Source organism: Ambystoma mexicanum, chromosome 1q (assembly GCF_040938575.1).
Source record: "Ambystoma mexicanum isolate Mex_15411 chromosome 1q, UKY_AmexF1_1, whole genome shotgun sequence".
Classification (NCBI taxonomy): Eukaryota; Metazoa; Chordata; class Amphibia; order Caudata; family Ambystomatidae; genus Ambystoma; species Ambystoma mexicanum.
The window spans coordinates 204,417,114-204,430,496 of NC_090922.1; the positions used below are offsets into that span (position 1 = coordinate 204,417,114).

General features: G+C 47.7%; 1 protein-coding gene across 1 annotated transcript in view; it reads left to right on the forward strand.

Moving 5' to 3' along the window:
• KDELR1 (KDEL endoplasmic reticulum protein retention receptor 1) overlaps positions 1-13,383 on the forward strand; it is a 154,811-nt gene that overhangs the window by 70,443 nt on the left and 70,985 nt on the right. The gene's annotated exons all lie outside the window — the stretch shown is intronic.

A 13,383-nucleotide genomic window follows, 5' to 3' on the forward strand; every position in this document is an offset into this window, starting at 1 on the left:
GTGGGGACCGGGAAGGGGACAGAGCGGTTATCCTACGGGGGGAGAGTTCAAGTTCAACCAGAGTAGTTAACAAAGTTCAATGTCTGCTGCAGGTGTCTTTCTCCCTCATTGTCAGAGCAGGTATAGGGTCCTAGGGTGATCAACAGAGCTTCTTTAGTTTTTCTTGGTTTTTGGTTCCAAGATTTTCTTCAGGGCATTCACCATCGGGCCCCCAGGCTGTTGTTTGGATCTCCACTGTAGTGACTACCGGGTTTGATTTTTTTCCCCCCTCCCACCCCAAAACCTCTTGATTAAATCACAGAAACTGGTGTATTTCCTTGATTAGGAAACGGGCTTCACCCGAGAATGTAGTAGGGCTGCAAACTTTTCCTACAGGGACAGTGTCCGTGTCAATATCACACTCCAGGACGTGGCGAGAGGGGCAAATTCTCAATTTGCGTCTCGCGGTTAGCATCTTACATTTGGGCTCTGCACAGGCTTGCCTGATTACCGTGAAATGGGCTATATGGAGTGGGGGAAAAAAATCAGGGTTATGAGCAGGTGGAGAGAAACTAGACACCTATGTGAGAAGTATTCAATGTAGCTCACACAGTGAGCTCAAAAACAGCAGTCACTACGACACAACTCTCTTCACTCTCACCTCATGGAGCTCTTCCTGTTACGGTTCCTAGATTACAATGTTAAGTGGAGTCCAAAGCCTGGGCCCAAAATCTAGACTCTTCACCTGGTCTGGAGGCCACTCACCCTGCTCTCGCGTAACGGGCTTCGGCCCTGCGGGTGTTGCAGGCAGTGAAAAGGAAGAAGTGGGCATGGCCTAGCCCAACAGCAGGTTACGGTGGCCCTCCTGAGTAAAAAAGAACCATGAAGGTGGGACGCAACCTCACACCCTTATTCCCTGCAGGCTTTAACATAATATTGTTATGGGGGTTGTCTCGGAACTCACCAGTAAATAAATTAGCCAAAAAGGAGTGTACACCAGGCAAGAAGTAACGCAACTTTAATCTGGGCCAAGTCGTAGCTGGGAAAGTGAAATTCAAACAGAATGTGAACAGAACTGCATGAAATGCGCTGTCAAAGGCATTTGAAAGGTACACCACAAAAACAAAAGCTTCATTGAAATCTAATTGGCATCAATCTCGTCTCCCCCTGAAAAGCTGATTGGTGAAATCATATCTTACCCCTATAGAAGGGCACATATTGCCTTCTATGATTGGGTCCCGCAAACCTTACCACACCACCCCTAGTTTCCCATTGTGACGTCCCAATCCAACGCCCAATTCCCACATATTGAACATTTGCGATGACCAGCAGATCTTTATTCAACTGCCCCGGTCATCTCATCTACGTTCTCAGGAGAAAGTCTTCTACCATGACACTGTCTGAGCCTTGAACCAAGAACAATTTACTGTGGTAATGTTGCACATTAGGAACTCTTCGACCTTCTTCCCAGGCAGATATGTAAACCGCCATGGGTTTTCTGAAACCCTAAGTAGATCAGGCTTTGTAAATTAATATGCCGAATTATAAAATGATTGTGCATTCGTTGCCTTTCCGCAGCACCCACAAGCTGTTTTATGACCTTGAAAGTAAGATTGATTGCTTCCTACTGTGTGATCCTGGGATCGTGGGATATGCAATGTTCTACCAGCCGCTGCAGCTTCTAAGCAAATTAATGCAATGAGCATTTGTTTCTGAAAAGCATGCTTTGAGGTCTGTTAGCGGCACCTCGGCCTAATGCTAAACCTTTTATACATACCTGTGAACTATCTTTATTATAGTGCTAATACCGCAGCTGATAAGTTTGTGCCTTTTTACTGCGCTGAACTTGCATTTGTACCACAATATACTTGTGGCTATTTGACAACGTAGATCCCTGAGGTCATTCTGTTTCATTCAGACTGTTAATCTCACATGTAATATCAATGGTGGGGATTATTGAACCCTCTTTTTGATATAATTTCCAGCTTTATTCTTGGCGTTTTTAGCTACAGTATTTGGTGACTTGCTGTGGATTCAGGTACTTATTGTGGTTTCAGGTACTTATTAATAGTTTGGAATAATTTCATCCGTCCTTTTGTAATTGCATGCAGACTAACATTTTATGCATGCGGTTTTTGGACATGAGTGCCTTTTTAACCACAGGACTCAGAAGTCTTATCACGGCTCACGTATGCAGTTGGAATGACTTCAATTGTATTTACAACACAGAGATGTGACAATACAAGTGGTATTACACAATACATACTTTATTTTTGTGACTTTGTTTTGACCTATTGTTACATTACTTTGTAGACTTGGAATTGTTGACTTTGAATTGCATCTGATGAAGGGACTCTTGTCTGGCTCCCGAAACGTGTTGTGCTGATGGCTCAACAAAGATGAGGCAATTGAACTGCGGTGGAGGGGAATTATTTGATTTTTTATTGATTTGATTGACTGTACAGTTACAACTATTTACTAACTTTGCATGACTTTTTAGCACTAAGGTGTGCAGGGGACGGTAGAATACGCTAAAAAAAAGGCATCTCCATCAGATTGGGGAATGCCCCTTTTTTCAGGCTTCCGAAGATGGAACCACCTCACTGACTTGCTCCTTGACTAGTTTGAGGTCCTCTGCCACAGGAAATAGCCATTCCTCCTTCCACTGCATTGGGCCCCTTTTTGTAGGCTTCTAAAAGAACAAACTCTATGGCATTTAGAGCGGCCCACCTTTCAATGCCTCGTGGACGGGTCAGCCCCTCCATCAACCGATTTTAAATTTTCAGTTCCACACGTTAATCTCTGCTTTGTTGCCTGATGGAGCCCATCATCTTCATTGGGCCTGTTACATCAACAAGGTCGCGCAACAGGGAGGAGTGTCTCCTGACAGAAAGTAAACCTTTCATGATTGCTCTACACGCCCGATACCCCCAGGCTGTTCTTTTTTAAAAGAAATCCTTGCAGATGTTCTGACACCTGCTCCTACGTCACTGGTGAGTTCTTCAATCCCAACTGCAGCACCTGACTACTCTACCACCTCAGCCAACAGCTCTGCTTCCAGTGCCATTGCCTCCTCCTATACAGCTGTCTCCTCCAAGGGGAGACCCACCCCGCCCCCCCAATCACCTATAGATCTGCGTGACCGAAGCCTGGAAACCAAGGACCTTCATAAATCCTGCAGACAAAGTATATTTCAAAGAAGTGTGGGTTTTATTTATAGATGTTACCTTGGTTCACAGATTTCATGAAATACAGGTGCTTTGTGACGCACTTCCTCATTTTCAGAAGCAAAAGGTGGTTCAAAGGACCCATCCAACCTTCCCTCACAAAGTATTTTTAGAATTTCACTTGCATCAAGGAATCGGCCTCCCTGTCGTCTCCAATCCAGATGAGGATGAACATTATCTAAGCACAATCTGAATATCAGCAGGCTATAGATAAAACGTTTTTCATAACTCGCTTTTTTACAGCATGCTTCACTTTTTCTCTCATATGGCTTGTTTATATCCATGCTTCACTTCTTCTCTCGTATGGCTTGTTTTACGTTCAGGGTCAGGGTCCAGATGGTGCTTAACCCTAAAGATTCCAATTGTTGTCTAACATGCTTCACCCATGGTAGTGAACCCCCGCCTGGGAGCTTGAGGGTAAAACTGTCTCCCGGAACTTACTTAAATCTGGAGATGCCCAAAGTCTAATCCAATAAAAAATTGGTTTCCAAACCAAATGTGTATTTATTGATTCTAGTCCGCACTCCATCAACGATGGTGCACTCGCAAAGCTATTTGGCAGATGCAATAACATTTTTAGGAATTTATTCTCTATAATCTCAAGTTGGCGGCTCTCAACATGACCCCATAGCTCACCTCCATATAAGGCAGCAGGTATAGCTTGGACCTTATAATACACAAGGCCGGGGATACTGCCCTCTCGCCATTGTTAACAAAGAATTTCCTTATACCTCAGCTGTTCAGGCAAGGATAACCCTTAATTTATCTAACTGTAGTGACCAAGACCCACCTTAATCGTAGTTTAATTGTTCCAGCTCTACCCCCCCCCCCTCCCAATTCCATGCGACATACACAGGGTTTTGCTTTTGAAGGTCTAAATACTATAACATTTGTTTTTGTCTTGTTCAACATTAGGCCTAATCTAGTACAGTTGGTGACAAAACATTTCAAACTATGCTTGATCCCCATTGAAGAAGTGACCAGAAGAATGGCATCATCAGCAAAAAAATAATGCTCTAATAATATCTTTGCCAAGTTTAAGGGGGGGGGGTCAAGGTTACCACCTGCACACCAATAATGCCAGAATAAATTTGTTGATAAAAAGGGAGAACAAGGATGGAGCAAGAACGAAGGCTTGATTTACGCTTTTGTCCACCCTAAATTCTTCAGTGAATTCACTTGTAGTACAACCGCCACATCCTCCCCTGGGCCCTCAATGCAGTTCTTTCTACCTTGATCAACAAACCACAGACATAGCGTTTATTTCAAAGAGGAGTGCTTTTTTTAATGTCACATTGGTGCGCAGATTTCATGAACTACAGGCGCTTTGATATGACAGTCACTTACTCATTTTCAGAAGCAGAATGTGGTTCAAAAGACCCCTCCAACCTTCCTTCACAAAGTATTTCTAGAATTTCACTTGCATCAAGCAATCGGCCTCCCTGTCGTCTCCACCCCAGATGAGGATGAACAATATCTAAGCACAATGTTATACCGCCTGCTCCTCCGCCACTGGTGAGTTTTTCAATCCCAAATGAAGAACCTGACTACGCCACCACCTCAACCAACAGCTCTGCTGCCAGTGCCACTGCCTCCTCCTAGGGGGCCCTCTCTGAAGGTTTTATAAAGCTGTCTCCTCCAAGGGGAGACCCCCCCCCCCTCACCTATAGATCTGCGTGACTGAAGCCTGGAAGCCAAGGACCTTCATAAATCCTGAAGACAAAGTATATTTCAAAGAAAGGTGGGTTTTATTTATAGATGTTACCTTGGTGCACAGATTTCATGAACTACAGGTGCTTTGATGTGACGCACGTCCCCATTTTCAGAAGCAAAAGGTGGTTCAAAGGACCCATCCAACCTTCCTTCACATAATATTTTTAGAATTTCACTTGCATGAGCGATCGGCCTCCCTGTCGTCTCCACCCCAGATGAGGATGAACAATATCCAAGCACAATCTGAACATCAGCAGGGCTGTTAAGTTTTACCTGGAGAGGGCATAAGGGTTTTCGTTTCTCCAACCACATTTATTTATTGCTTCTGGTGATTCTCTGTCTTTGACAAATGGCTGCCAAGGCCACATTTGCCCGCTGGGTGATGACCTTTAAATATTTTCTCAGGAATTTTGCCACATCTGCGGTCTTCACAACATCGTGATCCGAACAAAGGCATCATCCACAGTGGCTTTCCAGAGACCTGTTCCTCTAGAGCACACCCATAAGGTAGCTACTTGGGCTTCCCTGTCGGCCTTCTGTAAACATTACCTTTTTGATGCTCTCTTTTGACAGTCTGTGCTTCATAGCATGCTAGGTTAACCTATCCTCTAGTTATTGCTCATTATTACTTTTCCACCCCTCCATCCTCCCAGAAAATCGGGGCACATTTCAATCTAAAACGGGACGTTAATGTAGGATTAAGAAAGTAATTTAACACAATTACTCTGTACTCCTAATCCATAGACTCCTTTTGAGGGGATTGTGTCCTCCAACGTATTCCACATCTGACTGGTAATGACCACAGCTGTGCTGCTTCAGAAAATGTGGGCAGAGCGTCCTGCTTCGATGATGTCGATCCGTTGTCCCTCGAGGGCCTCCGTCTGGGTCGGCGTCACCGGATGTTATATATAGGACGCACAGCGCCGTAGCCTCAGTTCTGTTTTTTCTACAAATGTGTTTGCTTCGGACTCTCGGCGCGCTCGATTCTTCTCTTTGATAGCGATGTCTTCTTCTTCCACTACCCCGAAGTCAGGCTTTAAAAAATGTCGGGACTGTGGTTCCAAGATGTCCATCACGGACCCGCACGACATCTGCCTCTGGTGCCTCGGCGAAAGCCACGCCACAGACTACTGCGACGATTGCCAGTCCCTGACGTCTAAGGCCTTGCGGGAACGTAAGAAGAAATTAAAGGTAGGTAGGGTGTCTAAGACCCATAAATCAAAGTCCGCTGGGCTTTCGACCGATGACTCGAGGTGTGACTCTCGGCATCGGTAAAAATCCAGGGGGTCTCAGTCTCGGAGTGGTTCCTGCATTTCCTCTGCCTCTTCAAGGCACTCTAGGAAGCGCCGTCACCGGTCGCCTTCCCCGTCCTCGTTGGAGGACTCCGCCAGACGGTTGACTTGTCCCACCAAGTCTTCGTCACGGGCCGAATGGGATGCATTCTGCCAGCAGATGATGGCGATTTTCGAATCACAAGGCACAGTCCCGGCCGTGCCTTCGAAAGAAGCCGGCAGGGAATGGGCTCGGTCCACCACTCACACGCCTTTGGGCTCGGGCGGTTGGCGCAATCATTGGGAGCCGCCGAGGTCCCGCTCGGACAAGGGAGATTGCCATAGCCGTGCCAGATCCAGGTCCAGGTCCCGGTCCTTGACGCCATTGGCGCCGTGTCCATCGAAGGATGCTCTTGGGGCTCTGGCCTCGAAGCAGTCTTTCGGCGCCCTCAACACCGTTTGGAGGATTTGCCGGAGGTGTCCCGGAGGGCTGTGGAAGCTCCAAGGAAGGCTCTCAGTAAGTCTGTGAGGCCTGTTTTTGAGCCCTACTCTGTTCCTCCTCCCAGATTGGATTTGTTCCAACCTTTGGAGTATATTTCAGAGGCGGAGGAAGGGTTTGATGATGAGATGGTTGTGCCTCCTGATGTCCCTGATGACCTTTTGTCGGGGCACAGTCAGATGGAGGAACTCTGTCAGTCCTTGCATGACCCCTCTCCAGAGGTGGAGTTTGGCAGGCCTGAGCCTGGGACGCATGCGGAATCCTCCTTTAGGCGTCTCATGGCAAGGGTGACTGAATACTTGGGGTGGTCTGCTCCACCTGTTGATTTTGATCAGGATGATCTGACGGACATCCTGGACCAAGGTCCACCCACTGACGCGATGTTGCCGTTTCATATGGCTTTGCAAAGGAGGGTGGCGGCGGTTTGGACTGCTCCGGAGAATCTCCTGGCGGTTAATAAGTTGCTTCTGAAAAAATGCCGCCCAGCCAGTAGTGAGCCATTCTACTTAACGACGCACCCTACTCCGGAGAGTTTGGTGGTGCAGGCGGCTACGGCCCCCGCGAAACAGGCTGCGTACCCTACCATCCCTCCTGATAGGGACGATAAGCGCTTTGATGGTTGGGCGAAGAAGGTATTTTCTTCTGGGGGTAAGGCGGCCAACTCCACTTGTGCCTTGACGAGATTCACTCACACTCTGTGAAACTGCATCTTTGGCGGCTGAGCATATGCCCAAAGGGGAGGAACGGCATGGTTTTCTAGCCCTCGTGCAAGATGGCAAGGATGCCATGTACGAACCCGTTCAGTCGGGTTTGGACACTGCAGACTGTGTCAGCCGGTCCATGGCTGCTATCACCGTGATACGCAGGTTTGTGTGGTTGCAGAAGTCGGGGTTTGCTCCTGATGTGCAATCCCAGCTTCTGAACATGCCCTTTGATTTTGGCAGCAAGGCTGACGAGAGCCTTGAGAGGTTGCAGAGCTCCAAAGCTGCAGCAAAGTCTTTGAGCGCTGCAGTACGTCAACCTCTGCCTTTTCGTCCTAGGGGACAGCAATGGAGGGGAGGTTCCTTCCGGTACTACTCTACCTTTTGGTAGATCGAGAGAAGCTGCCAGTCAAAGGGGCCACCATAGGAGTACCAGAGGTGGAAAGCCAGGTACTCGAGGTGCCAAAGCTGCTCGGGCAGTTGCCTCTTTGCCCTCAGGCACTGCCGCAGCCGCGTCCGCTCAGTCATGAGGCCATGTCCCATGGTTCGCCGGTTGGGGGCAGATTTGCGCAGCATCTCGGAGAATGGCTAGCCATTACTTCAGATTTGTGTGTTCTAGGGATCATAGCCCATGGCTACTGTCTTCCCTTCTGGCAGAGTCCTCACGACAATCCACCGGGAAGCTCTCTTTGAAGCGTCCGGATCTGCTCCTTGTGCAGGAAATCCTATCCCTGCTGGAGAAATGCGCCATAGAACTGGTGCCTGTAGCGGAGAGGAACAAGGGATGCTATTCCCCTTATTTTTTTGATCCCGAAAAAAGACGGGGGATTGAGACCCATCATGGACTTGCGTTGGTTGAACAAGCTCCTCAGGAAGGACAAGTTCAAGATGTTGACTCTGTCTCAAGTACTCCAGGCCCTTCAACATCAGGATTGGTTGGTGTCTCTCGACCTCAAGGATGCTTATTTTCATGTGCCGATTCATCCCAAGCACAGGAAGTACCTGAGGTTCACGGTTGGCGACTCACATTTTCAGTTTCGGGTCCTGCTGTTCGGATTGACCTCCACCCTGAGGGTCTTCACCAAGCTGATGGTGGTGGTGGCAGCGTATCTCAGGAAAGGGGGATTCACGTCTACCCCTACCCGGACGATTGTTTGATCAGGGCATGCTCTCCCGAGCAAGCCCTAGATCATCTGTCCGTCACCTGCCACTCCCTTGAAAAACTGGGCTTCTCCCTCAATTTAAAGAAGTCCCATTTGACACCTACCCAGCGGCTCCAATACATCGGAGCAGTGTTCGACACATCCCTGGGGCAGTGTTTGCCTCCCCAGGTGAGTGCTCATCACATTCTGCAGATGGTGGACACGTTTCAAAGTGCCCAGAGTCTCCCGGCGTTCGAGTTCTTGAGGTTGCTCGGCCTCATGGCATCCTTCCAGGCTGCGGATGAGAGCTCTGCAGTGGGCTGTCAAGATGCAGTGGGGCACAGTTCTCTGGCAGGATGTCGGATCCCGTTCAGATTCCGCCCTCGGTCGGCCAGGATCTTCTGTGGTGGGCCGTGAAAGGCAATCTGATGAAGGGTTTTCCATTTTGGCAACCGTGGCCGGAGGCGACGATCATGACGGACGTGTCCGTCACAGGTTGGGGAGCTCATGTCAATGAGTTGACAGCCAGCGGTCGTTGGTCTCCATCAGAGTCCAGACTCCACATCAATTTGTTACAGCTGAGGGCCGTCAGGCAAGCTCTGAAGGCTTTTCTGCCGTCTGTGCAGGGGAAGAATGTCCTGATTATGACGGACAATACAGTGGCCATGCACTACCTCAACAAAAAAAGGGGGGGCAGGGTCACTCTCGTTGTGCAGAGAGGCGATGCAGATCTGGTTCTGAGCCATCAGCAAGAAATTTCGATCTCGGCAGTTCATCTGGCCGGAGACGAAAATGCGGCAGCGGACGCTCTGAGCAGGCAGAGCACAAGTGGGAACTGGCTCAGGAAGTTCTGTTGGAGATCTTCGCCCTTTGGGGAACCCCACAAGTGGATCTCTTCACCACCAGTGTCAACCAGAAGTGCGAAAGATTCTGCTCGTGGGAATTTCCTCCAAGAGGAGCCTTAGGGGACACGTTCGTAGTGGAGTGGTCCTTCCCACTGCTGTATGCGTTTCCTCCAGTCCCTGTCATTCTTCAAGTGTTGCGGAGTTTGAGGTTCGGTTCCAGGATGATCCTTATTGCTCTGGCATGGGCCAGGAGAGTGTGGTACCCCGACCTTCTAGACTTGTCCATCTGCCCTCCACGCTGCCTTCCCTACCGAGACAATCTGCTCTCATGGGAGGGGGGTCGGGTTCTCCATCCATAAGTCAAGTCTCTCAGCCTTCATGCTTGGTATCTGAAAGGTTGAGGTATAAGGATTGGGACCTCCCCGAAGACGTGATGGAGGTGTTGCTTTAGGCCAGAAGGCCTGCAACGAAATCCCTGTGCCGTTGCCGTTGGAGAAAGTTCTGTGACTGGTGCAGGGTACAGAATGTGGATCCTTTCCAATGTTCCATTCCTTTGGTTTTGTCTTTTTTGCTTTCTTTAGCCCACAAGTGCCTGCAAGTGGGTACCATTAAGGGTTACATGGCAGCGCTGTCCATATTTAAGCGCTCGTCTGAGGAATGTTCTTATTTTAAGATCCCTTTGATTTCTCAGTTTCTAAAAGGGCTAACTAATTTGTTTCCACCGTCGCCTTTCCAGGTGCCGGGATGGGATTTGAATTTGGCTTTAAAGTTCCAAATGGGAGCTCCGTTTCAGCTCTTATATTCTTGTCCGCTGCGACTGTTGTCCTTTAAAACTGTATTTTTAGTTGCGGTTACTTCCGCACACAGAGTGAGTGAGTGAGTTGCAGGTACTTTCCACCAAGCCACCCTTTACTGTGTTCCATAAGAACAGGGTTGTCCTGCGGGTGCGGCCTTCTTTTCTGCCGAAGGTTGTGTCGAATTCATTTGAGCCAGAAGGTGATTCTTCCTGCGTTCTATCCTCCTCCACATCCTGGTAAGGAAGAGGAGAGGCTCCATAGGTTGGATCCTAGAAGAGCTTTGAGTTTCTATCTCTCACGGATGTCCCGGGTCAGAGTGGACGATCAGCTCTTTGTTGGTTATGCTGGAAAGCGCTTGGGTCAGGCTGTTTCCAAACAGACCTTGTCTAGATGGATCATTTTGACGATCTCTGAGTGTTACCGTTTGGCGGGAAAGGACCCTCCAGTAGGCTTACGGACTCACTCTACTAGCGGTGTGGCTGCCTCCACTGCTCTAGAGAGCGGTGTCCCGATTCGCAATATTTGCGAAGCAGCCACATGGGCCTCTGTCCATACTTTTGTGAGACACTATTCCTTGGACTCCATCCATGGGTAGGATTTGGCCTATGGTAAGGCAGTCCTTTATTCAGCAATTTGTTTGGGACCTGAAATTATAAATTGTAAATTCTTTTCCCACCTCCATAAATTGGTACTGCTTTGGGAGTCTGTCATAGATGTGGAATACGTCGGAGGACACAATCCCCTCGAAGAACAAGTTGCTTACCTTATCTGGTAACGTTCTTTCGATGGGATGTTCCTCCGACGTATTCCACATCGAATCCTCCCAGCCTGCCGCTCTTCAGAATTTCTAATGCGATTGCAGCTTACGTTTCCGCAAGGTTTTCTGCAGTCATACTGGCAGGAGATTGGTGCCACACGTTCTGGGAAAAAACTAAAACTGAGGCTACGGGTGCCGTGCGTCCTATATACAACATCCGGTGACGCCGACTCTCGAGGGACAACGGATCAACGTCATCGATGCAGGACACCCCCTGACGAAATTTTCCGAAGCAGCACAGCTGTGGTCATTACCTGTCATAGATGTGGAATACATCGGAGGAACATCCCATCGAAAGAACGTTACCAGATAAGGTAAGTAACTTGTTCTTCTTCCATATGGTCCGCCCTGCAATAATGGTATTTTTTGATGGTGCTAATACTAGGATGGGAGATGGGGACTAGGAGTATGTGTGAAGGAGGTATATATGAAGAACAAATCAATGCATGCATGTTGGCATCTTCTGTGAAATGTACTTTCACACAGACCCCGTCCTGCCCTCTTCTCTAGGGCTGACATCCCATAAATATGGAGAAAAATCATATTGCAAAAGATCATTTGGTGGTTAAGTGGGACTGATTGGGTATGGGGGGCCTGAAACCACGCAGCTTTTGCTGCATTGCTGTTGAGAGAATAATTGCTGAATAGATGAGCCTCATCACCTTATGCATAGCCTTTTTGTACTACACCCTTCACCTCTGTAAGCCACGTATTTCTTTGCTCACTCGTTTGGGGATTTTACGTCTTGAAATTCGATGTTGCAGGTTTTTTCTTTTGATATTGATATTTTATTTCTATTGCGCACGTACACAAGTGTTTCAGAGCGCGACAAGGCAAGGGAGGGGGAACAGGGGAGAACAAAACGGCGATCTTAGCACCGCAGTATGTTGCCTGAACTTACATAACTAGGTAAAAAAAAACGATTTAGCCTTCCTTGTGTAAATAACTGCCATGAGAATAGCTACGATGCGTACCCTTGCCGACAGTCCAGTTCATCGGGTAACATGTGAAAATGGCTTTTGAAAAACACATTGCACAAAAACCCTGCAACCTAAACTTTAATAAATATAATGGACAGTGAAAAAAGGTAAGGGAAGGCTGGGGGAATGGCGAGACCCTCCTTTCCCTCAATTTAATTTTATTTTTTAAATGGCATGCCCATCAGCTACCAAATTTAGCCAGTTTTTGACAACAGCGTTAATTCAAATAACTTTCACGTACTGTTTTTTTTCATGAGTTGTGACTTGTAGCCATGACTAAACCACGCGTACACCAGAGCTATTTTTGCTGATCTTTTTTATATTTGCGTACCAGATTCACCCTCTTGTCTGTGTTTTTGAGGACCAAATAATTTTGCCGAGTACGTACTGGAATCACAAAGTGCTCGACCATTATTTTGGCACTGTTTTATGTGTTATTTCTGCATGCTGTCATGACAAATGATTGGGATCAGTCCATGCCCATGTGGAAGTAAATTGGTGTCTCTTGGACCTCGATACGGTGTGCACCTCGTAGCTCTGGAAATAGGTTTTTCTCATTTGAGATGGAACCATTCACCCTAGAACTTTTGAGTTCATGCTTTTCCTCTTAAGCAGAGCTTTCCAGTAAGCTTTACCACATATCAGAAACTACTATGGGGCTGGTGGAGCTCAATATTGCCATGTTTTTGTAAAATTGCTGAGTCCACGCCTGTGGCAAGCATTCTCGTTACCCCCCCCTGTCCTTATAGTCGACCCTTGATTCACTAGAGTACGTGCTTGACATTTGTGATTGCAGGTATCTGCTGTACTGCTCTCGGCATGCAAAGATATGCTGCTGTCCTGCAGAGTAATGACTCTCAAAGTGGTGTCATTTGGCACTTGGATGTATATGCCATATGTGTGCGAGCACAGAGGGAATTCTGTGTGCTTCAGACCTTTTGGAAACATGGGCAGATTTCTGGACCAAACAACAAGGTATTTGGGCTCTTTTGCCCCAATTTCCGGATGAGCACCATGCTTTGCTGGACGAGCATAGCCAAAGATGCCACTGGCTCTGCGTCTGAGTAAGTTAGGGAGGTTTGACAAGGCTGTCGGCCTGGAGGCTAACATAGGAACAAAAGGGGAAATTAGTATCTGTGGTTTTCACATCCGGGGCTGCTCTTTTTCTGAACCAAAATATTGATGCCTCAAAGAATGCTTAGCACTTCATTTAGTCAGTGAGTAATGTCCTCAGTCGGCTGTCTTTCTCTTCCCTTAATCTGCCATTCCCTACCTTTGTTGCACACTCAGCACAGCATTTCAGTCTGAGAGAGAGTGGATGTTTGACAGTGGAAAAGTTAGAACGTGAAAATAGACTGTCTGCAGAGGCCAGGGGTAACAATGTGAGAAGACGGACATGTTTTATTTCCGTA